The sequence below is a fragment of the Taudactylus pleione genome, unplaced genomic scaffold (assembly GCF_031769625.1).
Source record: "Taudactylus pleione unplaced genomic scaffold, aTauple2 ptg000467l, whole genome shotgun sequence".
Classification (NCBI taxonomy): Eukaryota; Metazoa; Chordata; class Amphibia; order Anura; family Myobatrachidae; genus Taudactylus; species Taudactylus pleione.
Genome location: NW_028284869.1, coordinates 918,301 through 946,265, shown reverse-complemented (window position 1 = coordinate 946,265; position 27,965 = coordinate 918,301). Strand labels below are relative to the sequence as shown.

The window sequence follows — 27,965 nt, the reverse complement described above, 5'->3', positions numbered from 1 at the left end:
ATGACAAAGCCATGACTCTGTCCATATCCCATAAGTGCAACACATACCAACAAAGCTTCCCATTTGTTGAAAGGGCATTTCTTGGTCAGTGTATTCCTGATTTCTTCAAAACCAGAAACATTCTCTAAGGAGCTTATGATCTCAAAAAATGAAAAGAATACACAAGAAAAATCATGCGTTGGCCAGTGCTACACATACCAACAAAGCTTCCCATTTTTTGAAAGGGCATTTCTTGGTCAGTGTATTCCTAATTCCTTCAAAACAAGAATAATTCTCTAAGGAGTTTATGATCCAGTAATTGACTGCAATGCACTTCTTTTGATGATGGAAAATATTAATACAATGCACAAAATAGGTTTAAAATGTAAATGAATAAATAAACATGATGTCCACTGAAGTCCACTTTTTGGCACTTTTGGAAAAGAGAATTTGAATCAAATGTTAAAGCAGATAATAGGAAAATATATTTAATAGCCTAATTTAGATAAGACTATTCAGAGCTGGATATTTTTAAGATGCCATAAATCTAGTATTCTCTGAATGCCAAAGCCATGACTCTGTCCATATCCCATAAGTGCAACACATACCAACAAAGCATCCCATTTGTTGAAAGGGCATGTCTTTTTCAGTGTATTCCTGATTTCTTCAAAACAAGAATCATTCTCTAAGGAGCTTATGATCTTAAAAAATGAAAAGAATACACAAGAAAAATCATGCGTTGGCCAGTGCTACACATACCAACAAAGCTTCCCGTTTTTTGAAAGGGCATTTCTTGGTCAGTGTATTCCTAATTCCTTCAAAACAAGAATAATTCTCTAAGGAGTTTATGATCTTAAAAATTGAGATCAATTTTCCCAGCGTTGGCCAGGAATCGAACCTGGGTCAACTGCTTGGAAGGCAGCTATGCTCACCATTATACCACCAACGCTTCCTGGTTTTTCGAAAGGGCATTTGTTAGTCAAATCTGTAAGCCACAACACCTGATTGTATGATTTCAATGCTCTACACTGTTAATCCATTAATTGACTGCAATGCACTTCTTTTGATGATGGAAAATATTAATACAATGCACAAATTAGGTTTAAAATGTAAATGAATAAATAAACATGATGTCCACTGAAGTCCACTTTTTGGCACTTTTGGAAAAGAGAATTTGAATCACATGTTAAAGCAGATAATAGGAAAATATATTTAATAGCCTAATTTACATAAGACTATTTAGAGTTGGATATTTTTAAGATGCCATAAATCTAGTATTCTGTGAATGACAAAGCCATGACTCTGTCCATACCCCATAAGTGCTACACATACCAAGAAAGCTTCCCATTTGTTGAAAGGGCATTTCTTGGTCAGTGTATTCCTGATTTCTTCAAAACAAGAAACATTCTCTAAGGAGCTTATGATCTTAAAAAATGAAAAGAATACACTGTTAATCCAGTAATTGACTGCAATGAACTTCTTTTGATGATGGAAAATATTAATACAATGCACAAAATAGGTTTAAAATGTAAATGAATAAATAAACATGATGTCCACTGAAGTCCACTTTTTGGTACTTTTGGAAAAGAGAATTTGAATCACATGCTAAAGCAGATAATAGGAAAATATATTTAATAGCCTAATTTACATAAGACTATTCAGAGCTGGATATTTTTAAGATGCCATAAATCTAGTATTCTCTGAATGCCAAAGCCATGACTCTGTCCATATCCCATAAGTGCAACACATACCAACAAAGCTTCCCATTTGTTGAAAGGGCATTTCTTTTTCAGTGTATTCCTGATTTCTTCAAAACAAGAAACATTCTCTAAGGAGCTTATGATCTTAAAAAATGAAAAGAATACACAAGAAAAATCATGCGTTGGCCAGTGCTACACATACCAACAAAGCTTCCCGTTTTTTGAAAGGGCATTTCTTGGTCAGTGTATTCCTAATTCCTTCAAAACAAGAATTGAATACAAACTATGCGTTGGCCGGGAATCGAACCCAGGTCAACTGCTTGGAAGGCAGCTATGCTCACCACTATACCACCAATGCTTCCCAGGTTTTCAAAAGGGCATTTGTTAGTCAAATCTGTAAGCCACAACACCTGATTGTATGATTTCAATGCTCTACACTGTTAATCCATTAATTGACTGCAATGCACTTCTTTTGATGATGGAAAATATTAATACAATGCACAAATTAGGTTAAAAATGCAAATGAATAAATAAACATGATGTCCACTGAAGTCCACTTTTTGGCACTTTTGGAAAAGAGAATTTGAATCAAATGTTAAAACAGATAATAGGAAAATATAGTTAATAGCCTAATTTACATAAGACTAATTAGAGTTGGATATTTTTAAGATGCCATAAATCTAGTATTCTGTGAATGACAAAGCCATGACTCTGTCCATACCCCATAAGTGCTACACATACCAAGAAAGCTTCCCATTTGTTGAAAGGGCATTTCTTGGTCAGTGTATTCCTGATTTCTTCAAAACAAGAAACATTCTCTAAGGAGCTTATGATCTTAAAAAATGAAAAGAATACACTGTTAATCCAGTAATTGACTGCAATGCACTTCTTTTGATGATGGAAAATATTAATACAATGCACAAAATAGGTTTAAAATGTAAATGAATAAATAAACATGATGTCCACTGAAGTCCACTTTTTGGCACTTTTTGAAAAGAGAATTTGAATCACATGCTAAAGCAGATAATAGGAAAATATATTTAATAGCCTAATTTACATAAGACTATTCAGAGCTGGATATTTTTAAGATGCCATAAATCTAGTATTCTCTGAATGACAAAGCCATGACTCTGTCCATATCCCATAAGTGCTACACATACCAACAAAGCTTCCCATTTGTTGAAAGGGCATTTCTTGGTCAGTGTATTCCTGATTTCTTCAAAACAAGAAACATTCTCTAAGGAGCTTATGATCTTAAAAAATGAAAAGAATACACAAGAAAAATCATGCGTTGGCCAGTGCTACACATAGCAACACAGCTTCCTGTTTTTTGAAAGGGCATTTCTTGATCAGTGTATTCCTAATTCCTTCAAAACAAGAATAATTCTCTAAGGAGTTTATGATCTTAAAAATTGAATACAAACTATGCGTTGGCCGGGAATCGAACCCGGATCAACTGCTTGGAAGGCACCACTATACCACCAACACTTCCTGGTTTTCAAAAGGGCATTTGTTAGTCAAATCTGTAAGCCACAACACCTGATTGTATGATTTCAATGCTCTACACTGTTAATCCATTAATTGACTGCAATGCACTTCTTTTGATGATGGAAAATATTAATACAATGCACAAATTAGGTTAAAAATGCAAATGAATAAATAAACATGATGTCCACTGAAGTCCACTTTTTGGCACTTTTGGAAAAGAGAATTTGAATCAAATGTTAAAGCAGATAATAGGAAAATATATTTAATAGCCTAATTTACATAAGACTATTTAGAGTTGGATATTTTTAAGATGCCATAAATCTAGTATTCTGTGAATGACAAAGCCATGACTCTGTCCATACCCCATAAGTGCTACACATACCAAGAAAGCTTCCCATTTGTTGAAAGGGCATTTCTTGGTCAGTGTATTCCTGATTTCTTCAAAACAAGAAACATTCTCTAAGGAGCTTATGATCTTAAAAAATGAAAAGAATACACTGTTAATCCAGTAATTGACTGCAATGCACTTCTTTTGATGATGGAAAATATTAATACAATGCACAAAATAGGTTTAAAATGTAAATGAATAAATAAACATGATGTCCACTGAAGTCCACTTTTTGGCACTTTTGGAAAAGAGAATTTGAATCAAATGTTAAAACAGATAATACGAAAATATAGTTAATAGCCTAATTTACATAAGACTAATTAGAGTTGGATATTTTTAAGATGCCATAAATCTAGTATTCTGTGAATGACAAAGCCATGACTCTGTCCATACCCCATAAGTGCTACACATACCAAGAAAGCTTCCCATTTGTTGAAAGGGCATTTCTTGGTCAGTGTATTCCTGATTTCTTCAAAACAAGAAACATTCTCTAAGGAGCTTATGATCTTAAAAAATGAAAAGAATACACTGTTAATCCAGTAATTGACTGCAATGCACTTCTTTTGATGATGGAAAATATTAATACAATGCACAAAATAGGTTTAAAATGTAAATGAATAAATAAACATGATGTCCACTGAAGTCCACTTTTTGGCACTTTTTGAAAAGAGAATTTGAATCACATGCTAAAGCAGATAATAGGAAAATATATTTAATAGCCTAATTTACATAAGACTATTCAGAGCTGGATATTTTTAAGATGCCATAAATCTAGTATTCTCTGAATGACAAAGCCATGACTCTGTCCATATCCCATAAGTGCTACACATACCAACAAAGCTTCCCATTTGTTGAAAGGGCATTTCTTGGTCAGTGTATTCCTGATTTCTTCAAAACAAGAAACATTCTCTAAGGAGCTTATGATCTTAAAAAATGAAAAGAATACACAAGAAAAATCATGCGTTGGCCAGTGCTACACATAGCAACACAGCTTCCTGTTTTTTGAAAGGGCATTTCTTGATCAGTGTATTCCTAATTCCTTCAAAACAAGAATAATTCTCTAAGGAGTTTATGATCTTAAAAATTGAATACAAACTATGCGTTGGCCGGGAATCGAACCCGGATCAACTGCTTGGAAGGCAGCTATGCTCACCACTATACCACCAACGCTTCCTGGTTTTCAAAAGGGCATTTGTTAGTCAAATCTGTAAGCCACAACACCTGATTGTATGATTTCAATGCTCTACACTGTTAATCCATTAATTGACTGCAATGCACTTCTTTTGATGATGGAAAATATTAATACAATGCACAAATTAGGTTAAAAATGCAAATGAATAAATAAACATGATGTCCACTGAAGTCCACTTTTTGGCACTTTTGGAAAAGAGAATTTGAATCAAATGTTAAAGCAGATAATAGGAAAATATATTTAATAGCCTAATTTACATAAGACTATTTAGAGTTGGATATTTTTAAGATGCCATAAATCTAGTATTCTGTGAATGACAAAGCCATGACTCTGTCCATACCCCATAAGTGCTACACATACCAAGAAAGCTTCCCATTTGTTGAAAGGGCATTTCTTGGTCAGTGTATTCCTGATTTCTTCAAAACAAGAAACATTCTCTAAGGAGCTTATGATCTTAAAAAATGAAAAGAATACACTGTTAATCCAGTAATTGACTGCAATGCACTTCTTTTGATGATGGAAAATATTAATACAATGCACAAAATAGGTTTAAAATGTAAATGAATAAATAAACATGATGTCCACTGAAGTCCACTTTTTGGCACTTTTGGAAAAGAGAATTTGAATCACATGCTAAAGCAGATAATAGGAAAATATATTTAATAGCCTAATTTACATAAGACTATTCAGAGCTGAATATTTTTAAGATGCCATAAATCTAGTATTCTCTGAATGACAAAGCCATGACTCTGTCCATATCCCATAAGTGCAACACATACCAACAAAGCTTCCCATTTGTTGAAAGGGCATTTCTTTTTCAGTGTATTCCTGATTTCTTCAAAACAAGAAACATTCTCTAAGGAGCTTATGATCTTAAAAAATGAAAAGAATACACAAGAAAAATCATGCGTTGGCCAGTGCTACACATACCAACAAAGCTTCCCGTTTTTTGAAAGGGCATTTCTTGGTCAGTGTATTCCTAATTCCTTCAAAACAAGAATAATTCTCTAAGGAGTTTATGATCTTAAAAATTGAATACAAACTATGCGTTGGCCGGGAATCGAACCCAGGTCAACTGCTTGGAAGGCAGCTATGCTCACCACTATACCACCAACGCTTCCTGGTTTTCAAAAGGGCATTTGTTAGTCAAATCTGTAAGCCACAACACCTGATTGTATGATTTCAATGCTCTACACTGTTAATCCATTAATTGACTGCAATGCACTTCTTTTGATGATGGAAAATATTAATACAATGCACAAATTAGGTTAAAAATGCAAATGAATAAATAAACATGATGTCCACTGAAGTCCACTTTTTGGCACTTTTGGAAAAGAGAATTTGAATCAAATGTTAAAACAGATAATAGGAAAATATAGTTAATAGCCTAATTTACATAAGACTAATTAGAGTTGGATATTTTTAAGATGCCATAAATCTAGTATTCTGTGAATGACAAAGCCATGACTCTGTCCATACCCCATAAGTGCTACACATACCAAGAAAGCTTCCCATTTGTTGAAAGGGCATTTCTTGGTCAGTGTATTCCTGATTTCTTCAAAACAAGAAACATTCTCTAAGGAGCTTATGATCTTAAAAAATGAAAAGAATACACTGTTAATCCAGTAATTGACTGCAATGCACTTCTTTTGATGATGGAAAATATTAATACAATGCACAAAATAGGTTTAAAATGTAAATGAATAAATAAACATGATGTCCACTGAAGTCCACTTTTTGGCACTTTTTGAAAAGAGAATTTGAATCACATGCTAAAGCAGATAATAGGAAAATATATTTAATAGCCTAATTTACATAAGACTATTCAGAGCTGGATATTTTTAAGATGCCATAAATCTAGTATTCTGTGAATGACAAAGCCATGACTCTGTCCATACCCCATAAGTGCTACACATACCAACAAAGCTTCCCATTTGTTGAAAGGGCATTTCTTGGTCAGTGTATTCCTGATTTCTTCAAAACAAGAAACATTCTCTAAGGAGCTTATGATCTTAAAAAATGAAAAGAATACACTGTTAATCCAGTAATTGACTGCAATGCACTTCTTTTGATGATGGAAAATATTAATACAATGCACAAAATAGGTTTAAAATGTAAATGAATAAATAAACATGATGTCCACTGAAGTCCACTTTTTGGCACTTTTGGAAAAGAGAATTTGAATCACATGCTAAAGCAGATAATAGGAAAATATATTTAATAGCCTAATTTACATAAGACTATTCAGAGCTGAATATTTTTAAGATGCCATAAATCTAGTATTCTCTGAATGACAAAGCCATGACTCTGTCCATATCCCATAAGTGCAACACATACCAACAAAGCTTCCCATTTGTTGAAAGGGCATTTCTTTTTCAGTGTATTCCTGATTTCTTCAAAACAAGAAACATTCTCTAAGGAGCTTATGATCTTAAAAAATGAAAAGAATACACAAGAAAAATCATGCGTTGGCCAGTGCTACACATACCAACAAAGCTTCCCGTTTTTTGAAAGGGCATTTCTTGGTCAGTGTATTCCTAATTCCTTCAAAACAAGAATAATTCTCTAAGGAGTTTATGATCTTAAAAATTGAATACAAACTATGCGTTGGCCGGGAATCGAACCCGGATCAACTGCTTGGAAGGCAGCTATGCTCACCACTATACCACCAACGCTTCCTGGTTTTCAAAAGGGCATTTGTTAGTCAAATCTGTAAGCCACAACACCTGATTGTATGATTTCAATGCTCTACACTGTTAATCCATTAATTGACTGCAATGCACTTCTTTTGATGATGGAAAATATTAATACAATGCACAAATTAGGTTAAAAATGCAAATGAATAAATAAACATGATGTCCACTGAAGTCCACTTTTTGGCACTTTTGGAAAAGAGAATTTGAATCAAATGTTAAAACAGATAATAGGAAAATATAGTTAATAGCCTAATTTACATAAGACTAATTAGAGTTGGATATTTTTAAGATGCCATAAATCTAGTATTCTGTGAATGACAAAGCCATGACTCTGTCCATACCCCATAAGTGCTACACATACCAAGAAAGCTTCCCATTTGTTGAAAGGGCATTTCTTGGTCAGTGTATTCCTGATTTCTTCAAAACAAGAAACATTCTCTAAGGAGCTTATGATCTTAAAAAATGAAAAGAATACACTGTTAATCCAGTAATTGACTGCAATGCACTTCTTTTGATGATGGAAAATATTAATACAATGCACAAAATAGGTTTAAAATGTAAATGAATAAATAAACATGATGTCCACTGAAGTCCACTTTTTGGCACTTTTTGAAAAGAGAATTTGAATCACATGCTAAAGCAGATAATAGGAAAATATATTTAATAGCCTAATTTACATAAGACTATTCAGAGCTGGATATTTTTAAGATGCCATAAATCTAGTATTCTGTGAATGACAAAGCCATGACTCTGTCCATACCCCATAAGTGCTACACATACCAAGAAAGCTTCCCATTTGTTGAAAGGGCATTTCTTGGTCAGTGTATTCCTGATTTCTTCAAAACAAGAAACATTCTCTAAGGAGCTTATGATCTTAAAAAATGAAAAGAATACACTGTTAATCCAGTAATTGACTGCAATGCACTTCTTTTGATGATGGAAAATATTAATACAATGCACAAAATAGGTTTAAAATGTAAATGAATAAATAAACATGATGTCCACTGAAGTCCACTTTTTGGCACTTTTGGAAAAGAGAATTTGAATCACATGCTAAAGCAGATAATAGGAAAATATATTTAATAGCCTAATTTACATAAGACTATTCAGAGCTGAATATTTTTAAGATGCCATAAATCTAGTATTCTCTGAATGACAAAGCCATGACTCTGTCCATATCCCATAAGTGCAACACATACCAACAAAGCTTCCCATTTGTTGAAAGGGCATTTCTTTTTCAGTGTATTCCTGATTTCTTCAAAACAAGAAACATTCTCTAAGGAGCTTATGATCTTAAAAAATGAAAAGAATACACAAGAAAAATCATGCGTTGGCCAGTGCTACACATACCAACAAAGCTTCCCGTTTTTTGAAAGGGCATTTCTTGGTCAGTGTATTCCTAATTCCTTCAAAACAAGAATAATTCTCTAAGGAGTTTATGATCTTAAAAATTGAATACAAACTATGCGTTGGCCGGGAATCGAACCCGGATCAACTGCTTGGAAGGCAGCTATGCTCACCACTATACCACCAACGCTTCCTGGTTTTCAAAAGGGCATTTGTTAGTCAAATCTGTAAGCCACAACACCTGATTGTATGATTTCAATGCTCTACACTGTTAATCCATTAATTGACTGCAATGCACTTCTTTTGATGATGGAAAATATTAATACAATGCACAAATTAGGTTAAAAATGCAAATGAATAAATAAACATGATGTCCACTGAAGTCCACTTTTTGGCACTTTTGGAAAAGAGAATTTGAATCAAATGTTAAAACAGATAATAGGAAAATATAGTTAATAGCCTAATTTACATAAGACTAATTAGAGTTGGATATTTTTAAGATGCCATAAATCTAGTATTCTGTGAATGACAAAGCCATGACTCTGTCCATACCCCATAAGTGCTACACATACCAAGAAAGCTTCCCATTTGTTGAAAGGGCATTTCTTGGTCAGTGTATTCCTGATTTCTTCAAAACAAGAAACATTCTCTAAGGAGCTTATGATCTTAAAAAATGAAAAGAATACACTGTTAATCCAGTAATTGACTGCAATGCACTTCTTTTGATGATGGAAAATATTAATACAATGCACAAAATAGGTTTAAAATGTAAATGAATAAATAAACATGATGTCCACTGAAGTCCACTTTTTGGCACTTTTTGAAAAGAGAATTTGAATCACATGCTAAAGCAGATAATAGGAAAATATATTTAATAGCCTAATTTACATAAGACTATTCAGAGCTGGATATTTTTAAGATGCCATAAATCTAGTATTCTGTGAATGACAAAGCCATGACTCTGTCCATACCCCATAAGTGCTACACATACCAAGAAAGCTTCCCATTTGTTGAAAGGGCATTTCTTGGTCAGTGTATTCCTGATTTCTTCAAAACAAGAAACATTCTCTAAGGAGCTTATGATCTTAAAAAATGAAAAGAATACACTGTTAATCCAGTAATTGACTGCAATGCACTTCTTTTGATGATGGAAAATATTAATACAATGCACAAAATAGGTTTAAAATGTAAATGAATAAATAAACATGATGTCCACTGAAGTCCACTTTTTGGCACTTTTGGAAAAGAGAATTTGAATCACATGCTAAAGCAGATAATAGGAAAATATATTTAATAGCCTAATTTACATAAGACTATTCAGAGCTGAATATTTTTAAGATGCCATAAATCTAGTATTCTCTGAATGACAAAGCCATGACTCTGTCCATATCCCATAAGTGCAACACATACCAACAAAGCTTCCCATTTGTTGAAAGGGCATTTCTTTTTCAGTGTATTCCTGATTTCTTCAAAACAAGAAACATTCTCTAAGGAGCTTATGATCTTAAAAAATGAAAAGAATACACAAGAAAAATCATGCGTTGGCCAGTGCTACACATACCAACAAAGCTTCCCGTTTTTTGAAAGGGCATTTCTTGGTCAGTGTATTCCTAATTCCTTCAAAACAAGAATAATTCTCTAAGGAGTTTATGATCTTAAAAATTGAATACAAACTATGCGTTGGCCGGGAATCGAACCCAGGTCAACTGCTTGGAAGGCAGCTATGCTCACCACTATACCACCAACGCTTCCTGGTTTTCAAAAGGGCATTTGTTAGTCAAATCTGTAAGCCACAACACCTGATTGTATGATTTCAATGCTCTACACTGTTAATCCATTAATTGACTGCAATGCACTTCTTTTGATGATGGAAAATATTAATACAATGCACAAATTAGGTTAAAAATGCAAATGAATAAATAAACATGATGTCCACTGAAGTCCACTTTTTGGCACTTTTGGAAAAGAGAATTTGAATCAAATGTTAAAACAGATAATAGGAAAATATAGTTAATAGCCTAATTTACATAAGACTAATTAGAGTTGGATATTTTTAAGATGCCATAAATCTAGTATTCTGTGAATGACAAAGCCATGACTCTGTCCATACCCCATAAGTGCTACACATACCAAGAAAGCTTCCCATTTGTTGAAAGGGCATTTCTTGGTCAGTGTATTCCTGATTTCTTCAAAACAAGAAACATTCTCTAAGGAGCTTATGATCTTAAAAAATGAAAAGAATACACTGTTAATCCAGTAATTGACTGCAATGCACTTCTTTTGATGATGGAAAATATTAATACAATGCACAAAATAGGTTTAAAATGTAAATGAATAAATAAACATGATGTCCACTGAAGTCCACTTTTTGGCACTTTTTGAAAAGAGAATTTGAATCACATGCTAAAGCAGATAATAGGAAAATATATTTAATAGCCTAATTTACATAAGACTATTCAGAGCTGGATATTTTTAAGATGCCATAAATCTAGTATTCTCTGAATGACAAAGCCATGACTCTGTCCATATCCCATAAGTGCTACACATACCAACAAAGCTTCCCATTTGTTGAAAGGGCATTTCTTGGTCAGTGTATTCCTGATTTCTTCAAAACAAGAAACATTCTCTAAGGAGCTTATGATCTTAAAAAATGAAAAGAATACACAAGAAAAATCATGCGTTGGCCAGTGCTACACATAGCAACACAGCTTCCTGTTTTTTGAAAGGGCATTTCTTGATCAGTGTATTCCTAATTCCTTCAAAACAAGAATAATTCTCTAAGGAGTTTATGATCTTAAAAATTGAATACAAACTATGCGTTGGCCGGGAATCGAACCCGGGTCAACTGCTTGGAAGGCAGCTATGCTCACCACTATACCACCAACGCTTCCTGGTTTTCAAAAGGGCATTTGTTAGTCAAATCTGTAAGCCACAACACCTGATTGTATGATTTCAATGCTCTACACTGTTAATCCATTAATTGACTGCAATGCACTTCTTTTGATGATGGAAAATATTAATACAATGCACAAATTAGGTTAAAAATGCAAATGAATAAATAAACATGATGTCCACTGAAGTCCACTTTTTGGCACTTTTGGAAAAGAGAATTTGAATCAAATGTTAAAACAGATAATAGGAAAATATAGTTAATAGCCTAATTTACATAAGACTAATTAGAGTTGGATATTTTTAAGATGCCATAAATCTAGTATTCTGTGAATGACAAAGCCATGACTCTGTCCATACCCCATAAGTGCTACACATACCAAGAAAGCTTCCCATTTGTTGAAAGGGCATTTCTTGGTCAGTGTATTCCTGATTTCTTCAAAACAAGAAACATTCTCTAAGGAGCTTATGATCTTAAAAAATGAAAAGAATACACTGTTAATCCAGTAATTGACTGCAATGCACTTCTTTTGATGATGGAAAATATTAATACAATGCACAAAATAGGTTTAAAATGTAAATGAATAAATAAACATGATGTCCACTGAAGTCCACTTTTTGGCACTTTTTGAAAAGAGAATTTGAATCACATGCTAAAGCAGATAATAGGAAAATATATTTAATAGCCTAATTTACATAAGACTATTCAGAGCTGGATATTTTTAAGATGCCATAAATCTAGTATTCTCTGAATGACAAAGCCATGACTCTGTCCATATCCCATAAGTGCTACACATACCAACAAAGCTTCCCATTTGTTGAAAGGGCATTTCTTGGTCAGTGTATTCCTGATTTCTTCAAAACAAGAAACATTCTCTAAGGAGCTTATGATCTTAAAAAATGAAAAGAATACACAAGAAAAATCATGCGTTGGCCAGTGCTACACATAGCAACACAGCTTCCTGTTTTTTGAAAGGGCATTTCTTGATCAGTGTATTCCTAATTCCTTCAAAACAAGAATAATTCTCTAAGGAGTTTATGATCTTAAAAATTGAATACAAACTATGCGTTGGCCGGGAATCGAACCCAGGTCAACTGCTTGGAAGGCAGCTATGCTCACCACTATACCACCAACGCTTCCTGGTTTTCAAAAGGGCATTTGTTAGTCAAATCTGTAAGCCACAACACCTGATTGTATGATTTCAATGCTCTACACTGTTAATCCATTAATTGACTGCAATGCACTTCTTTTGATGATGGAAAATATTAATACAATGCACAAATTAGGTTAAAAATGCAAATGAATAAATAAACATGATGTCCACTGAAGTCCACTTTTTGGCACTTTTGGAAAAGAGAATTTGAATCAAATGTTAAAACAGATAATAGGAAAATATAGTTAATAGCCTAATTTACATAAGACTAATTAGAGTTGGATATTTTTAAGATGCCATAAATCTAGTATTCTGTGAATGACAAAGCCATGACTCTGTCCATACCCCATAAGTGCTACACATACCAAGAAAGCTTCCCATTTGTTGAAAGGGCATTTCTTGGTCAGTGTATTCCTGATTTCTTCAAAACAAGAAACATTCTCTAAGGAGCTTATGATCTTAAAAAATGAAAAGAATACACAAGAAAAATCATGCGTTGGCCAGTGCTACACATACCAACAAAGCTTCCCGTTTTTTGAAAGGGCATTTCTTGGTCAGTGTATTCCTAATTCCTTCAAAACAAGAATAATTCTCTAAGGAGTTTATGATCTTAAAAATTGAATACAAACTATGCGTTGGCCGGGAATCGAACCCGGGTCAACTGCTTGGAAGGCAGCTATGCTCACCACTATACCACCAAAGCTTCCTGGTTTTCAAAAGGGCATTTGTTAGTCAAATCTGTAAGCCACAACACCTGATTGTATGATTTCAATGCACTACACTGTTAATCCATTAATTGACTGCAATACACTTCTTTTGATTATGGAAAATATTAATACAATGCACAAATTAGGTTAAAAATGCAAATGAATAAATAAACATGATGTACACTGAAGTCCACTTTTTGGCACTTTTGGAAAAGAGAATTTGAATCAAATGTTAAAGCAGATAATAGGAAAATATATTTAATAGCCTAATTTACATAAGACTATTTAGAGTTGGATATTTTTAAGATGCCATAAATCTAGTATTCTGTGAATGACAAAGCCATGACTCTGTCCATACCCCATAAGTGCTACACATACCAACAAAGCTTCCCATTTGTTGAAAGGGCATTTCTTGGTCAGTGTATTCCTGATTTCTTCAAAACAAGAAACATTCTCTAAGGAGCTTATGATCTTAAAAAATGAAAAGAATACACAAGAAAAATCATGCGTTGGCCAGTGCTACACATACCAACAAAGCTTCCCGTTTTTTGAAAGGGCATTTCTTGGTCAGTGTATTCCTAATTCCTTCAAAACAAGAATAATTCTCTAAGGAGTTTATGATCTTAAAAATTGAATACAAACTATGCGTTGGCCAGGAATCGAACCCGGGTCAACTGCTTGGAAGGCAGCTATGCTCACCACTATACCACCAACGCTTCCTGGTTTTCAAAGGGCATTTGTTAGTCAAATCTGTAAGCCACAACACCTGATTGTATGATTTCAATGCTCTACACTGTTAATCCATTAATTGACTGCAATGCACTTCTTTTGATGATGGAAAATATTAATACAATGCACAAATTAGGTTAAAAATGCAAATGAATAAATAAACATGATGTCCACTGAAGTCCACTTTTTGGCACTTTTTGAAAAGAGAATTTGAATCACATGCTAAAGCAGATAATAGGAAAATATATTTAATAGCCTAATTTACATAAGACTATTCAGAGCTGGATATTTTTAAGATGCCATAAATCTAGTATTCTCTGAATGACAAAGCCATGACTCTGTCCATATCCCATAAGTGCTACACATACCAACAAAGCTTCCCATTTGTTGAAAGGGCATTTCTTGGTCAGTGTATTCCTGATTTCTTCAAAACAAGAAACATTCTCTAAGGAGCTTATGATCTTAAAAAATGAAAAGAATACACAAGAAAAATCATGCGTTGGCCAGTGCTACACATAGCAACACAGCTTCCTGTTTTTTGAAAGGGCATTTCTTGATCAGTGTATTCCTAATTCCTTCAAAACAAGAATAATTCTCTAAGGAGTTTATGATCTTAAAAATTGAATACAAACTATGCGTTGGCCGGGAATCGAACCCGGATCAACTGCTTGGAAGGCAGCTATGCTCACCACTATACCACCAACGCTTCCTAGTTTTCAAAAGGGCATTTGTTAGTCAAATCTGTAAGCCACAACACCTGATTGTATGATTTCAATGCTCTACACTGTTAATCCATTAATTGACTGCAATGCACTTCTTTTGATGATGGAAAATATTAATACAATGCACAAATTAGGTTAAAAATGCAAATGAATAAATAAACATGATGTCCACTGAAGTCCACTTTTTGGCACTTTTGGAAAAGAGAATTTGAATCAAATGTTAAAACAGATAATAGGAAAATATAGTTAATAGCCTAATTTACATAAGACTAATTAGAGTTGGATATTTTTAAGATGCCATAAATCTAGTATTCTGTGAATGACAAAGCCATGACTCTGTCCATACCCCATAAGTGCTACACATATCAAGAAAGCTTCCCATTTGTTGAAAGGGCATTTCTTGGTCAGTGTATTCCTGATTTCTTCAAAACAAGAAACATTCTCTAAGGAGCTTATGATCTTAAAAAATGAAAAGAATACACAAGAAAAATCATGCGTTGGCCAGTGCTACACATACCAACAAAGCTTCCCGTTTTTTGAAAGGGCATTTCTTGGTCAGTGTATTCCTAATTCCTTCAAAACAAGAATAATTCTCTAAGGAGTTTATGATCTTAAAAATTGAATACAAACTATGCGTTGGCCGGGAATCGAACCCGGGTCAACTGCTTGGAAGGCAGCTATGCTCACCACTATACCACCAACGCTTCCTGGTTTTCAAAAGGGCATTTGTTAGTCAAATCTGTAAGCCACAACACCTGATTGTATGATTTCAATGCACTACACTATTAATCCATTAATTGACTGCAATACACTTCTTTTGATTATGGAAAATATTAATACAATGCACAAATTAGGTTAAAAATGCAAATGAATAAATAAACATGATGTACACTGAAGTCCACTTTTTGGCACTTTTGGAAAAGAGAATTTGAATCAAATGTTAAAGCAGATAATAGGAAAATATATTTAATAGCCTAATTTACATAAGACTATTTAGAGTTGGATATTTTTAAGATGCCATAAATCTAGTATTCTGTGAATGACAAAGCCATGACTCTGTCCATACCCCATAAGTGCTACACATACCAACAAAGCTTCCCATTTGTTGAAAGGGCATTTCTTGGTCAGTGTATTCCTGATTTCTTCAAAACAAGAAACATTCTCTAAGGAGCTTATGATCTTAAAAAATGAAAAGAATACACAAGAAAAATCATGCGTTGGCCAGTGCTACACATACCAACAAAGCTTCCCGTTTTTTGAAAGGGCATTTCTTGGTCAGTGTATTCCTAATTCCTTCAAAACAAGAATAATTCTCTAAGGAGTTTATGATCTTAAAAATTGAATACAAACTATGCGTTGGCCAGGAATCGAACCCGGGTCAACTGCTTGGAAGGCAGCTATGCTCACCACTACACCACCAACGCTTCCTGGTTTTCAAAAGGGCATTTGTTAGTCAAATCTGTAAGCCACAACACCTGATTGTATGATTTCAATGCTCTACACTCTTAATCCATTAATTGACTGCAATGCACTTCTTTTGATGATGGAAAATATTAATACAATGCACAAATTAGGTTAAAAATGCAAATGAATAAATAAACATGATGTCAACTGAAGTCCACTTTTTGGCACTTTTGGAAAAGAGAATTTGAATCAAATGTTAAAGCAGATAATAGGAAAATATATTTAATAGCCTAATTTACATAAGACTATTCAGAGTTGGATATTTTTAAGATGCCATAAATCTAGTATTCTGTGAATGACAAAGCCATGACTCTGTCCATACCCCATAAGTGCTACACATACCAACAAAGCTTCCCATTTGTTGAAAGGGCATTTCTTGGTCAGTGTATTCCTGATTTCTTCAAAACAAGAAACATTCTCTAAGGAGCTTATGATCTTAAAAAATGAAAAGAATACACAAGAAAAATCATGCGTTGGCCAGTGCTACACATACCAACAAAGCTTCCCGTTTTTTGAAAGGGCATTTCTTGGTCAGTGTATTCCTAATTCCTTCAAAACAAGAATAATTCTCTAAGGAGTTTATGATCTTAAAAATTGAATACAAACTATGCGTTGGCCGGGAATCGAACCCGGGTCAACTGCTTGGAAGGCAGCTATGCTCACCACTATACCAACAACGCTTCCTGGTTTTCAAAAGGGCATTTGTTAGTCAAATCTGTAAGCCACAACACCTGATTGTATGATTTCAATGCTCTACACTGTTAATCCATTAATTGACTGCAATGCACTTCTTTTGATGATGGAAAATATTAATACAATGCACAAATTAGGTTAAAAATGCAAATGAATAAAATAAACATGATGTACACTGAAGTCCACTTTTTGGCACTTTTGGAAAAGAGAATTTGAATCAAATGTTAAAGCAGATAATAGGAAAATATATTTAATAGCCTAATTTACATAAGACTATTTAGAGTTGGATATTTTTAAGATGCCATAAATCTAGTATTCTGTGAATGACAAAGCCATGACTCTGTCCATACCCCATAAGTGCTACACATACCAAGAAAGCTTCCCATTTGTTGAAAGGGCATTTCTTGGTCAGTGTATTCCTGATTTCTTCAAAACAAGAAACATTCTCTAAGGAGCTTATGATCTTAAAAAATGAAAAGAATACACAAGAAAAATCATGCGTTGGCCAGTGCTACACATACCAACAAAGCTTCCCGTTTTTTGAAAGGGCATTTCTTGGTCAGTGTATTCCTAATTCCTTCAAAACAAGAATAATTCTCTAAGGAGTTTATGATCTTAAAAATTGAATACAAACTATGCGTTGGCCGGGAATCGAACCCGGGTCAACTGCTTGGAAGGCAGCTATGCTCACCACTATACCAACAACGCTTCCTGGTTTTCAAAAGGGCATTTGTTAGTCAAATCTGTAAGCCACAACACCTGATTGTATGATTTCAATGCTCTACACTGTTAATCCATTAATTGACTGCAATGCACTTCTTTTGATGATGGAAAATATTAATACAATGCACAAATTAGGTTAAAAATGCAAATGAATAAAATAAACATGATGTACACTGAAGTCCACTTTTTGGCACTTTTGGAAAAGAGAATTTGAATCAAATGTTAAAGCAGATAATAGGAAAATATATTTAATAGCCTAATTTACATAAGACTATTTAGAGTTGGATATTTTTAAGATGCCATAAATCTAGTATTCTGTGAATGACAAAGCCATGACTCTGTCCATACCCCATAAGTGCTACACATACCAACAAAGCTTCCCATTTGTTGAAAGGGCATTTCTTGGTCAGTGTATTCCTGATTTCTTCAAAACAAGAAACATTCTCTAAGGAGCTTATGATCTTAAAAAATGAAAAGAATACACAAGAAAAATCATGCGTTGGCCAGTGCTACACATAGCAACACAGCTTCCTGTTTTTTGAAAGGGCATTTCTTGATCAGTGTATTCCTAATTCCTTCAAAACAAGAATAATTCTCTAAGGAGTTTATGATCTTAAAAATTGAATACAAACTATGCGTTGGCCGGGAATCGAACCCGGATCAACTGCTTGGAAGGCAGCTATGCTCACCACTATACCACCAACGCTTCCTAGTTTTCAAAAGGGCATTTGTTAGTCAAATCTGTAAGCCACAACACCTGATTGTATGATTTCAATGCTCTACACTGTTAATCCATTAATTGACTGCAATGCACTTCTTTTGATGATGGAAAATATTAATACAATGCACAAATTAGGTTAAAAATGCAAATGAATAAATAAACATGATGTCCACTGAAGTCCACTTTTTGGCACTTTTGGAAAAGAGAATTTGAATCAAATGTTAAAACAGATAATAGGAAAATATAGTTAATAGCCTAATTTACATAAGACTAATTAGAGTTGGATATTTTTAAGATGCCATAAATCTAGTATTCTGTGAATGACAAAGCCATGACTCTGTCCATACCCCATAAGTGCTACACATATCAAGAAAGCTTCCCATTTGTTGAAAGGGCATTTCTTGGTCAGTGTATTCCTGATTTCTTCAAAACAAGAAACATTCTCTAAGGAGCTTATGATCTTAAAAAATGAAAAGAATACACAAGAAAAATCATGCGTTGGCCAGTGCTACACATACCAACAAAGCTTCCCGTTTTTTGAAAGGGCATTTCTTGGTCAGTGTATTCCTAATTCCTTCAAAACAAGAATAATTCTCTAAGGAGTTTATGATCTTAAAAATTGAATACAAACTATGCGTTGGCCGGGAATCGAACCCGGGTCAACTGCTTGGAAGGCAGCTATGCTCACCACTATACCACCAACGCTTCCTGGTTTTCAAAAGGGCATTTGTTAGTCAAATCTGTAAGCCACAACACCTGATTGTATGATTTCAATGCACTACACTATTAATCCATTAATTGACTGCAATACACTTCTTTTGATTATGGAAAATATTAATACAATGCACAAATTAGGTTAAAAATGCAAATGAATAAATAAACATGATGTACACTGAAGTCCACTTTTTGGCACTTTTGGAAAAGAGAATTTGAATCAAATGTTAAAGCAGATAATAGGAAAATATATTTAATAGCCTAATTTACATAAGACTATTTAGAGTTGGATATTTTTAAGATGCCATAAATCTAGTATTCTGTGAATGACAAAGCCATGACTCTGTCCATACCCCATAAGTGCTACACATACCAACAAAGCTTCCCATTTGTTGAAAGGGCATTTCTTGGTCAGTGTATTCCTGATTTCTTCAAAACAAGAAACATTCTCTAAGGAGCTTATGATCTTAAAAAATGAAAAGAATACACAAGAAAAATCATGCGTTGGCCAGTGCTACACATACCAACAAAGCTTCCCGTTTTTTGAAAGGGCATTTCTTGGTCAGTGTATTCCTAATTCCTTCAAAACAAGAATAATTCTCTAAGGAGTTTATGATCTTAAAAATTGAATACAAACTATGCGTTGGCCAGGAATCGAACCCGGGTCAACTGCTTGGAAGGCAGCTATGCTCACCACTACACCACCAACGCTTCCTGGTTTTCAAAAGGGCATTTGTTAGTCAAATCTGTAAGCCACAACACCTGATTGTATGATTTCAATGCTCTACACTCTTAATCCATTAATTGACTGCAATGCACTTCTTTTGATGATGGAAAATATTAATACAATGCACAAATTAGGTTAAAAATGCAAATGAATAAATAAACATGATGTCAACTGAAGTCCACTTTTTGGCACTTTTGGAAAAGAGAATTTGAATCAAATGTTAAAGCAGATAATAGGAAAATATATTTAATAGCCTAATTTACATAAGACTATTCAGAGTTGGATATTTTTAAGATGCCATAAATCTAGTATTCTGTGAATGACAAAGCCATGACTCTGTCCATACCCCATAAGTGCTACACATACCAACAAAGCTTCCCATTTGTTGAAAGGGCATTTCTTGGTCAGTGTATTCCTGATTTCTTCAAAACAAGAAACATTCTCTAAGGAGCTTATGATCTTAAAAAATGAAAAGAATACACAAGAAAAATCATGCGTTGGCCAGTGCTACACATACCAACAAAGCTTCCCGTTTTTTGAAAGGGCATTTCTTGGTCAGTGTATTCCTAATTCCTTCAAAACAAGAATAATTCTCTAAGGAGTTTATGATCTTAAAAATTGAATACAAACTATGCGTTGGCCGGGAATCGAACCCGGGTCAACTGCTTGGAAGGCAGCTATGCTCACCACTATACCAACAACGCTTCCTGGTTTTCAAAAGGGCATTTGTTAGTCAAATCTGTAAGCCACAACACCTGATTGTATGATTTCAATGCTCTACACTGTTAATCCATTAATTGACTGCAATGCACTTCTTTTGATGATGGAAAATATTAATACAATGCACAAATTAGGTTAAAAATGCAAATGAATAAAATAAACATGATGTACACTGAAGTCCACTTTTTGGCACTTTTGGAAAAGAGAATTTGAATCAAATGTTAAAGCAGATAATAGGAAAATATATTTAATAGCCTAATTTACATAAGACTATTTAGAGTTGGATATTTTTAAGATGCCATAAATCTAGTATTCTGTGAATGACAAAGCCATGACTCTGTCCATACCCCATAAGTGCTACACATACCAAGAAAGCTTCCCATTTGTTGAAAGGGCATTTCTTGGTCAGTGTATTCCTGATTTCTTCAAAACAAGAAACATTCTCTAAGGAGCTTATGATCTTAAAAAATGAAAAGAATACACAAGAAAAATCATGCGTTGGCCAGTGCTACACATACCAACAAAGCTTCCCGTTTTTTGAAAGGGCATTTCTTGGTCAGTGTATTCCTAATTCCTTCAAAACAAGAATAATTCTCTAAGGAGTTTATGATCTTAAAAATTGAATACAAACTATGCGTTGGCCGGGAATCGAACCCGGGTCAACTGCTTGGAAGGCAGCTATGCTCACCACTATACCAACAACGCTTCCTGGTTTTCAAAAGGGCATTTGTTAGTCAAATCTGTAAGCCACAACACCTGATTGTATGATTTCAATGCTCTACACTGTTAATCCATTAATTGACTGCAATGCACTTCTTTTGATGATGGAAAATATTAATACAATGCACAAATTAGGTTAAAAATGCAAATGAATAAAATAAACATGATGTACACTGAAGTCCACTTTTTGGCACTTTTGGAAAAGAGAATTTGAATCAAATGTTAAAGCAGATAATAGGAAAATATATTTAATAGCCTAATTTACATAAGACTATTTAGAGTTGGATATTTTTAAGATGCCATAAATCTAGTATTCTGTGAATGACAAAGCCATGACTCTGTCCATACCCCATAAGTGCTACACATACCAAGAAAGCTTCCCATTTGTTGAAAGGGCATTTCTTGGTCAGTGTATTCCTGATTTCTTCAAAACAAGAAACATTCTCTAAGGAGCTTATGATCTTAAAAAATGAAAAGAATACACAAGAAAAATCATGCGTTGGCCAGTGCTACACATACCAACAAAGCTTCCCGTTTTTTGAAAGGGCATTTCTTGGTCAGTGTATTCCTAATTCCTTCAAAACAAGAATAATTCTCTAAGGAGTTTATGATCTTAAAAATTTAATACAAACTATGCGTTGGCCGGGAATCGAACCCGGGTCAACTGCTTGGAAGGCAGCTATGCTCACCACTATACCAACAACGCTTCCTGGTTTTCAAAAGGGCATTTGTTAGTCAAATCTGTAAGCCACAACACCTGATTGTATGATTTCAATGCTCTACACTGTTAATCCATTAATTGACTGCAATGCACTTCTTTTGATGATGGAAAATATTAATACAATGCACAAATTAGGTTAAAAATGCAAATGAATAAAATAAACATGATGTACACTGAAGTCCACTTTTTGGCACTTTTGGAAAAGAGAATTTGAATCAAATGTTAAAGCAGATAATAGGAAAATATATTTAATAGCCTAATTTACATAAGACTATTTAGAGTTGGATATTTTTAAGATGCCATAAATCTAGTATTCTGTGAATGACAAAGCCATGACTCTGTCCATACCCCATAAGTGCTACACATACCAAGAAAGCTTCCCATTTGTTGAAAGGGCATTTCTTGGTCAGTGTATTCCTGATTTCTTCAAAACAAGAAACATTCTCTAAGGAGCTTATGATCTTAAAAAATGAAAAGAATACACAAGAAAAATCATGCGTTGGCCAGTGCTACACATACCAACAAAGCTTCCCGTTTTTTGAAAGGGCATTTCTTGGTCAGTGTATTCCTAATTCCTTCAAAACAAGAATAATTCTCTAAGGAGTTTATGATCTTAAAAATTGAATACAAACTATACGTTGGCCAGGAATCGAACCCGGGTCAACTGCTTGGAAGGCAGCTATGCTCACCACTATACCACCAACGCTTCCTGGTTTTCAAAAGGGCATTTGTTAGTCAAATCTGTAAACCACAACACCTGATTGTATGATTTCAATGCTCTACACTCTTAATCCATTAATTGACTGCAATGCACTTCTTTTGATGATGGAAAATATTAATACAATGCACAAATTAGGTTAAAAATGCAAATGAATAAATAAACATGATGTACACTGAAGTCCACTTTTTGGCACTTTTGGAAAAGAGAATTTGAATCAAATGTTAAAGCAGATAATAGGAAAATATATTTAATAGCCTAATTTACATAAGACTATTCAGAGTTGGATATTTTTAAGATGCCATAAATCTAGTATTCTGTGAATGACAAAGCCATGACTCTGTCCATACCCCATAAGTGCTACACATACCAAGAAAGCTTCCCATTTGTTGAAAGGGCATTTCTTGGTCAGTGTATTCCTGATTTCTTCAAAACAAGAAACATTCTCTAAGGATCTTATGATCTTAAAAAATGAAAAGAATACACTGTTAATCCAGTAATTGACTGCAATGCACTTCTTTTGATGATGGAAAATATTAATACAATGCACAAATTAGGTTAAAAATGCAAATGAATAAATAAACATGATGTCCACTGAAGTCCACTTTTTGGCACTTTTTGAAAAGAGAATTTGAATCACATGCTAAAGCAGATAATAGGAAAATATATTTAATAGCCTAATTTACATAAGACTATTCAGAGCTGGATATTTTTAAGATGCCATAAATCTAGTATTCTCTGAATGACAAAGCCATGACTCTGTCCATATCCCATAAGTGCTACACATACCAACAAAGCTTCCCATTTGTTGAAAGGGCATTTCTTGGTCAGTGTATTCCTGATTTCTTCAAAACAAGAAACATTCTCTAAGGAGCTTATGATCTTAAAAAATGAAAAGAATACACAAGAAAAATCATGCGTTGGCCAGTGCTACACATAGCAACACAGCTTCCTGTTTTTTGAAAGGGCATTTCTTGATCAGTGTATTCCTAATTCCTTCAAAACAAGAATAATTCTCTAAGGAGTTTATGATCTTAAAAATTGAATACAAACTATGCGTTGGCCGGGAATCGAACCCGGATCAACTGCTTGGAAGGCAGCTATGCTCACCACTATACCACCAACGCTTCCTAGTTTTCAAAAGGGCATTTGTTAGTCAAATCTGTAAGCCACAACACCTGATTGTATGATTTCAATGCTCTACACTGTTAATCCATTAATTGACTGCAATGCACTTCTTTTGATGATGGAAAATATTAATACAATGCACAAATTAGGTTAAAAATGCAAATGAATAAATAAACATGATGTCCACTGAAGTCCACTTTTTGGCACTTTTGGAAAAGAGAATTTGAATCAAATGTTAAAACAGATAATAGGAAAATATAGTTAATAGCCTAATTTACATAAGACTAATTAGAGTTGGATATTTTTAAGATGCCATAAATCTAGTATTCTGTGAATGACAAAGCCATGACTCTGTCCATACCCCATAAGTGCTACACATATCAAGAAAGCTTCCCATTTGTTGAAAGGGCATTTCTTGGTCAGTGTATTCCTGATTTCTTCAAAACAAGAAACATTCTCTAAGGAGCTTATGATCTTAAAAAATGAAAAGAATACACAAGAAAAATCATGCGTTGGCCAGTGCTACACATACCAACAAAGCTTCCCGTTTTTTGAAAGGGCATTTCTTGGTCAGTGTATTCCTAATTCCTTCAAAACAAGAATAATTCTCTAAGGAGTTTATGATCTTAAAAATTGAATACAAACTATGCGTTGGCCGGGAATCGAACCCGGGTCAACTGCTTGGAAGGCAGCTATGCTCACCACTATACCACCAACGCTTCCTGGTTTTCAAAAGGGCATTTGTTAGTCAAATCTGTAAGCCACAACACCTGATTGTATGATTTCAATGCACTACACTATTAATCCATTAATTGACTGCAATACACTTCTTTTGATTATGGAAAATATTAATACAATGCACAAATTAGGTTAAAAATGCAAATGAATAAATAAACATGATGTACACTGAAGTCCACTTTTTGGCACTTTTGGAAAAGAGAATTTGAATCAAATGTTAAAGCAGATAATAGGAAAATATATTTAATAGCCTAATTTACATAAGACTATTTAGAGTTGGATATTTTTAAGATGCCATAAATCTAGTATTCTGTGAATGACAAAGCCATGACTCTGTCCATACCCCATAAGTGCTACACATACCAACAAAGCTTCCCATTTGTTGAAAGGGCATTTCTTGGTCAGTGTATTCCTGATTTCTTCAAAACAAGAAACATTCTCTAAGGAGCTTATGATCTTAAAAAATGAAAAGAATACACAAGAAAAATCATGCGTTGGCCAGTGCTACACATACCAACAAAGCTTCCCGTTTTTTGAAAGGGCATTTCTTGGTCAGTGTATTCCTAATTCCTTCAAAACAAGAATAATTCTCTAAGGAGTTTATGATCTTAAAAATTTAATACAAACTATGCGTTGGCCGGGAATCGAACCCGGGTCAACTGCTTGGAAGGCAGCTATGCTCACCACTATACCAACAACGCTTCCTGGTTTTCAAAAGGGCATTTGTTAGTCAAATCTGTAAGCCACAACACCTGATTGTATGATTTCAATGCTCTACACTGTTAATCCATTAATTGACTGCAATGCACTTCTTTTGATGATGGAAAATATTAATACAATGCACAAATTAGGTTAAAAATGCAAATGAATAAAATAAACATGATGTACACTGAAGTCCACTTTTTGGCACTTTTGGAAAAGAGAATTTGAATCAAATGTTAAAGCAGATAATAGGAAAATATATTTAATAGCCTAATTTACATAAGACTATTTAGAGTTGGATATTTTTAAGATGCCATAAATCTAGTATTCTGTGAATGACAAAGCCATGACTCTGTCCATACCCCATAAGTGCTACACATACCAAGAAAGCTTCCCATTTGTTGAAAGGGCATTTCTTGGTCAGTGTATTCCTGATTTCTTCAAAACAAGAAACATTCTCTAAGGAGCTTATGATCTTAAAAAATGAAAAGAATACACAAGAAAAATCATGCGTTGGCCAGTGCTACACATACCAACAAAGCTTCCCGTTTTTTGAAAGGGCATTTCTTGGTCAGTGTATTCCTAATTCCTTCAAAACAAGAATAATTCTCTAAGGAGTTTATGATCTTAAAAATTTAATACAAACTATGCGTTGGCCGGGAATCGAACCCGGGTCAACTGCTTGGAAGGCAGCTATGCTCACCACTATACCAACAACGCTTCCTGGTTTTCAAAAGGGCATTTGTTAGTCAAATCTGTAAGCCACAACACCTGATTGTATGATTTCAATGCTCTACACTGTTAATCCATTAATTGACTGCAATGCACTTCTTTTGATGATGGAAAATATTAATACAATGCACAAATTAGGTTAAAAATGCAAATGAATAAAATAAACATGATGTACACTGAAGTCCACTTTTTGGCACTTTTGGAAAAGAGAATTTGAATCAAATGTTAAAGCAGATAATAGGAAAATATATTTAATAGCCTAATTTACATAAGACTATTTAGAGTTGGATATTTTTAAGATGCCATAAATCTAGTATTCTGTGAATGACAAAGCCATGACTCTGTCCATACCCCATAAGTGCTACACATACCAAGAAAGCTTCCCATTTGTTGAAAGGGCATTTCTTGGTCAGTGTATTCCTGATTTCTTCAAAACAAGAAACATTCTCTAAGGAGCTTATGATCTTAAAAAATGAAAAGAATACACAAGAAAAATCATGCGTTGGCCAGTGCTACACATACCAACAAAGCTTCCCGTTTTTTGAAAGGGCATTTCTTGGTCAGTGTATTCCTAATTCCTTCAAAACAAGAATAATTCTCTAAGGAGTTTATGATCTTAAAAATTTAATACAAACTATGCGTTGGCCGGGAATCGAACCCGGGTCAACTGCTTGGAAGGCAGCTATGCTCACCACTATACCAACAACGCTTCCTGGTTTTCAAAAGGGCATTTGTTAGTCAAATCTGTAAGCCACAACACCTGATTGTATGATTTCAATGCTCTACACTGTTAATCCATTAATTGACTGCAATGCACTTCTTTTGATGATGGAAAATATTAATACAATGCACAAATTAGGTTAAAAATGCAAATGAATAAAATAAACATGATGTACACTGAAGTCCACTTTTTGGCACTTTTGGAAAAGAGAATTTGAATCAAATGTTAAAGCAGATAATAGGAAAATATATTTAATAGCCTAATTTACATAAGACTATTTAGAGTTGGATATTTTTAAGATGCCATAAATCTAGTATTCTGTGAATGACAAAGCCATGACTCTGTCCATACCCCATAAGTGCTACACATACCAAGAAAGCTTCCCATTTGTTGAAAGGGCATTTCTTGGTCAGTGTATTCCTGATTTCTTCAAAACAAGAAACATTCTCTAAGGAGCTTATGATCTTAAAAAATGAAAAGAATACACAAGAAAAATCATGCGTTGGCCAGTGCTACACATACCAACAAAGCTTCCCGTTTTTTGAAAGGGCATTTCTTGGTCAGTGTATTCCTAATTCCTTCAAAACAAGAATAATTCTCTAAGGAGTTTATGATCTTAAAAATTGAATACAAACTATACGTTGGCCAGGAATCGAACCCGGGTCAACTGCTTGGAAGGCAGCTATGCTCACCACTATACCACCAACGCTTCCTGGTTTTCAAAAGGGCATTTGTTAGTCAAATCTGTAAACCACAACACCTGATTGTATGATTTCAATGCTCTACACTCTTAATCCATTAATTGACTGCAATGCACTTCTTTTGATGATGGAAAATATTAATACAATGCACAAATTAGGTTAAAAATGCAAATGAATAAATAAACATGATGTACACTGAAGTCCACTTTTTGGCACTTTTGGAAAAGAGAATTTGAATCAAATGTTAAAGCAGATAATAGGAAAATATATTTAATAGCCTAATTTACATAAGACTATTCAGAGTTGGATATTTTTAAGATGCCATAAATCT

The 27,965-nt window shown here is 34.1% G+C and overlaps 26 non-coding genes across 26 annotated transcripts; all 26 read right to left on the bottom strand.

Annotated features, from left to right (window-relative positions):
- Positions 1-856: 856 nt before the first annotated feature.
- TRNAG-UCC (transfer RNA glycine (anticodon UCC)) lies at positions 857-928 on the bottom strand. Its single transcript has one exon. It is a non-coding gene; the product is annotated as a tRNA-Gly (tRNA).
- A 3,725-nt stretch (positions 929-4,653) lies between these two features.
- TRNAG-UCC (transfer RNA glycine (anticodon UCC)) lies at positions 4,654-4,725 on the bottom strand. The gene has a single exon. It is a non-coding gene; the product is annotated as a tRNA-Gly (tRNA).
- Positions 4,726-5,792: 1,067 nt separating this feature from the next.
- TRNAG-UCC (transfer RNA glycine (anticodon UCC)) lies at positions 5,793-5,864 on the bottom strand. The gene has a single exon. It is a non-coding gene; the product is annotated as a tRNA-Gly (tRNA).
- Positions 5,865-7,350: 1,486 nt separating this feature from the next.
- Positions 7,351-7,422, bottom strand: TRNAG-UCC (transfer RNA glycine (anticodon UCC)). The gene has a single exon. It is a non-coding gene; the product is annotated as a tRNA-Gly (tRNA).
- A 1,486-nt stretch (positions 7,423-8,908) lies between these two features.
- TRNAG-UCC (transfer RNA glycine (anticodon UCC)) lies at positions 8,909-8,980 on the bottom strand. The gene has a single exon. It is a non-coding gene; the product is annotated as a tRNA-Gly (tRNA).
- A 1,486-nt stretch (positions 8,981-10,466) lies between these two features.
- TRNAG-UCC (transfer RNA glycine (anticodon UCC)) lies at positions 10,467-10,538 on the bottom strand. Its single transcript has one exon. It is a non-coding gene; the product is annotated as a tRNA-Gly (tRNA).
- Positions 10,539-11,605: 1,067 nt separating this feature from the next.
- On the bottom strand, positions 11,606-11,677 carry TRNAG-UCC (transfer RNA glycine (anticodon UCC)). Its single transcript has one exon. It is a non-coding gene; the product is annotated as a tRNA-Gly (tRNA).
- Positions 11,678-12,744: 1,067 nt separating this feature from the next.
- TRNAG-UCC (transfer RNA glycine (anticodon UCC)) lies at positions 12,745-12,816 on the bottom strand. Its single transcript has one exon. It is a non-coding gene; the product is annotated as a tRNA-Gly (tRNA).
- Positions 12,817-13,464: 648 nt separating this feature from the next.
- Positions 13,465-13,536, bottom strand: TRNAG-UCC (transfer RNA glycine (anticodon UCC)). The gene has a single exon. It is a non-coding gene; the product is annotated as a tRNA-Gly (tRNA).
- A 648-nt stretch (positions 13,537-14,184) lies between these two features.
- TRNAG-UCC (transfer RNA glycine (anticodon UCC)) lies at positions 14,185-14,256 on the bottom strand. The gene has a single exon. It is a non-coding gene; the product is annotated as a tRNA-Gly (tRNA).
- A 647-nt stretch (positions 14,257-14,903) lies between these two features.
- TRNAG-UCC (transfer RNA glycine (anticodon UCC)) lies at positions 14,904-14,975 on the bottom strand. The gene has a single exon. It is a non-coding gene; the product is annotated as a tRNA-Gly (tRNA).
- A 648-nt stretch (positions 14,976-15,623) lies between these two features.
- Positions 15,624-15,695, bottom strand: TRNAG-UCC (transfer RNA glycine (anticodon UCC)). The gene has a single exon. It is a non-coding gene; the product is annotated as a tRNA-Gly (tRNA).
- Positions 15,696-16,343: 648 nt separating this feature from the next.
- Positions 16,344-16,415, bottom strand: TRNAG-UCC (transfer RNA glycine (anticodon UCC)). The gene has a single exon. It is a non-coding gene; the product is annotated as a tRNA-Gly (tRNA).
- A 648-nt stretch (positions 16,416-17,063) lies between these two features.
- Positions 17,064-17,135, bottom strand: TRNAG-UCC (transfer RNA glycine (anticodon UCC)). The gene has a single exon. It is a non-coding gene; the product is annotated as a tRNA-Gly (tRNA).
- Positions 17,136-17,784: 649 nt separating this feature from the next.
- TRNAG-UCC (transfer RNA glycine (anticodon UCC)) lies at positions 17,785-17,856 on the bottom strand. The gene has a single exon. It is a non-coding gene; the product is annotated as a tRNA-Gly (tRNA).
- Positions 17,857-18,505: 649 nt separating this feature from the next.
- TRNAG-UCC (transfer RNA glycine (anticodon UCC)) lies at positions 18,506-18,577 on the bottom strand. Its single transcript has one exon. It is a non-coding gene; the product is annotated as a tRNA-Gly (tRNA).
- A 648-nt stretch (positions 18,578-19,225) lies between these two features.
- Positions 19,226-19,297, bottom strand: TRNAG-UCC (transfer RNA glycine (anticodon UCC)). Its single transcript has one exon. It is a non-coding gene; the product is annotated as a tRNA-Gly (tRNA).
- A 648-nt stretch (positions 19,298-19,945) lies between these two features.
- Positions 19,946-20,017, bottom strand: TRNAG-UCC (transfer RNA glycine (anticodon UCC)). Its single transcript has one exon. It is a non-coding gene; the product is annotated as a tRNA-Gly (tRNA).
- Positions 20,018-20,665: 648 nt separating this feature from the next.
- Positions 20,666-20,737, bottom strand: TRNAG-UCC (transfer RNA glycine (anticodon UCC)). The gene has a single exon. It is a non-coding gene; the product is annotated as a tRNA-Gly (tRNA).
- A 649-nt stretch (positions 20,738-21,386) lies between these two features.
- Positions 21,387-21,458, bottom strand: TRNAG-UCC (transfer RNA glycine (anticodon UCC)). Its single transcript has one exon. It is a non-coding gene; the product is annotated as a tRNA-Gly (tRNA).
- Positions 21,459-22,107: 649 nt separating this feature from the next.
- TRNAG-UCC (transfer RNA glycine (anticodon UCC)) lies at positions 22,108-22,179 on the bottom strand. The gene has a single exon. It is a non-coding gene; the product is annotated as a tRNA-Gly (tRNA).
- Positions 22,180-23,967: 1,788 nt separating this feature from the next.
- Positions 23,968-24,039, bottom strand: TRNAG-UCC (transfer RNA glycine (anticodon UCC)). The gene has a single exon. It is a non-coding gene; the product is annotated as a tRNA-Gly (tRNA).
- A 648-nt stretch (positions 24,040-24,687) lies between these two features.
- Positions 24,688-24,759, bottom strand: TRNAG-UCC (transfer RNA glycine (anticodon UCC)). Its single transcript has one exon. It is a non-coding gene; the product is annotated as a tRNA-Gly (tRNA).
- A 648-nt stretch (positions 24,760-25,407) lies between these two features.
- Positions 25,408-25,479, bottom strand: TRNAG-UCC (transfer RNA glycine (anticodon UCC)). Its single transcript has one exon. It is a non-coding gene; the product is annotated as a tRNA-Gly (tRNA).
- Positions 25,480-26,128: 649 nt separating this feature from the next.
- Positions 26,129-26,200, bottom strand: TRNAG-UCC (transfer RNA glycine (anticodon UCC)). Its single transcript has one exon. It is a non-coding gene; the product is annotated as a tRNA-Gly (tRNA).
- A 649-nt stretch (positions 26,201-26,849) lies between these two features.
- On the bottom strand, positions 26,850-26,921 carry TRNAG-UCC (transfer RNA glycine (anticodon UCC)). The gene has a single exon. It is a non-coding gene; the product is annotated as a tRNA-Gly (tRNA).
- Positions 26,922-27,965: the final 1,044 nt, after the last annotated feature.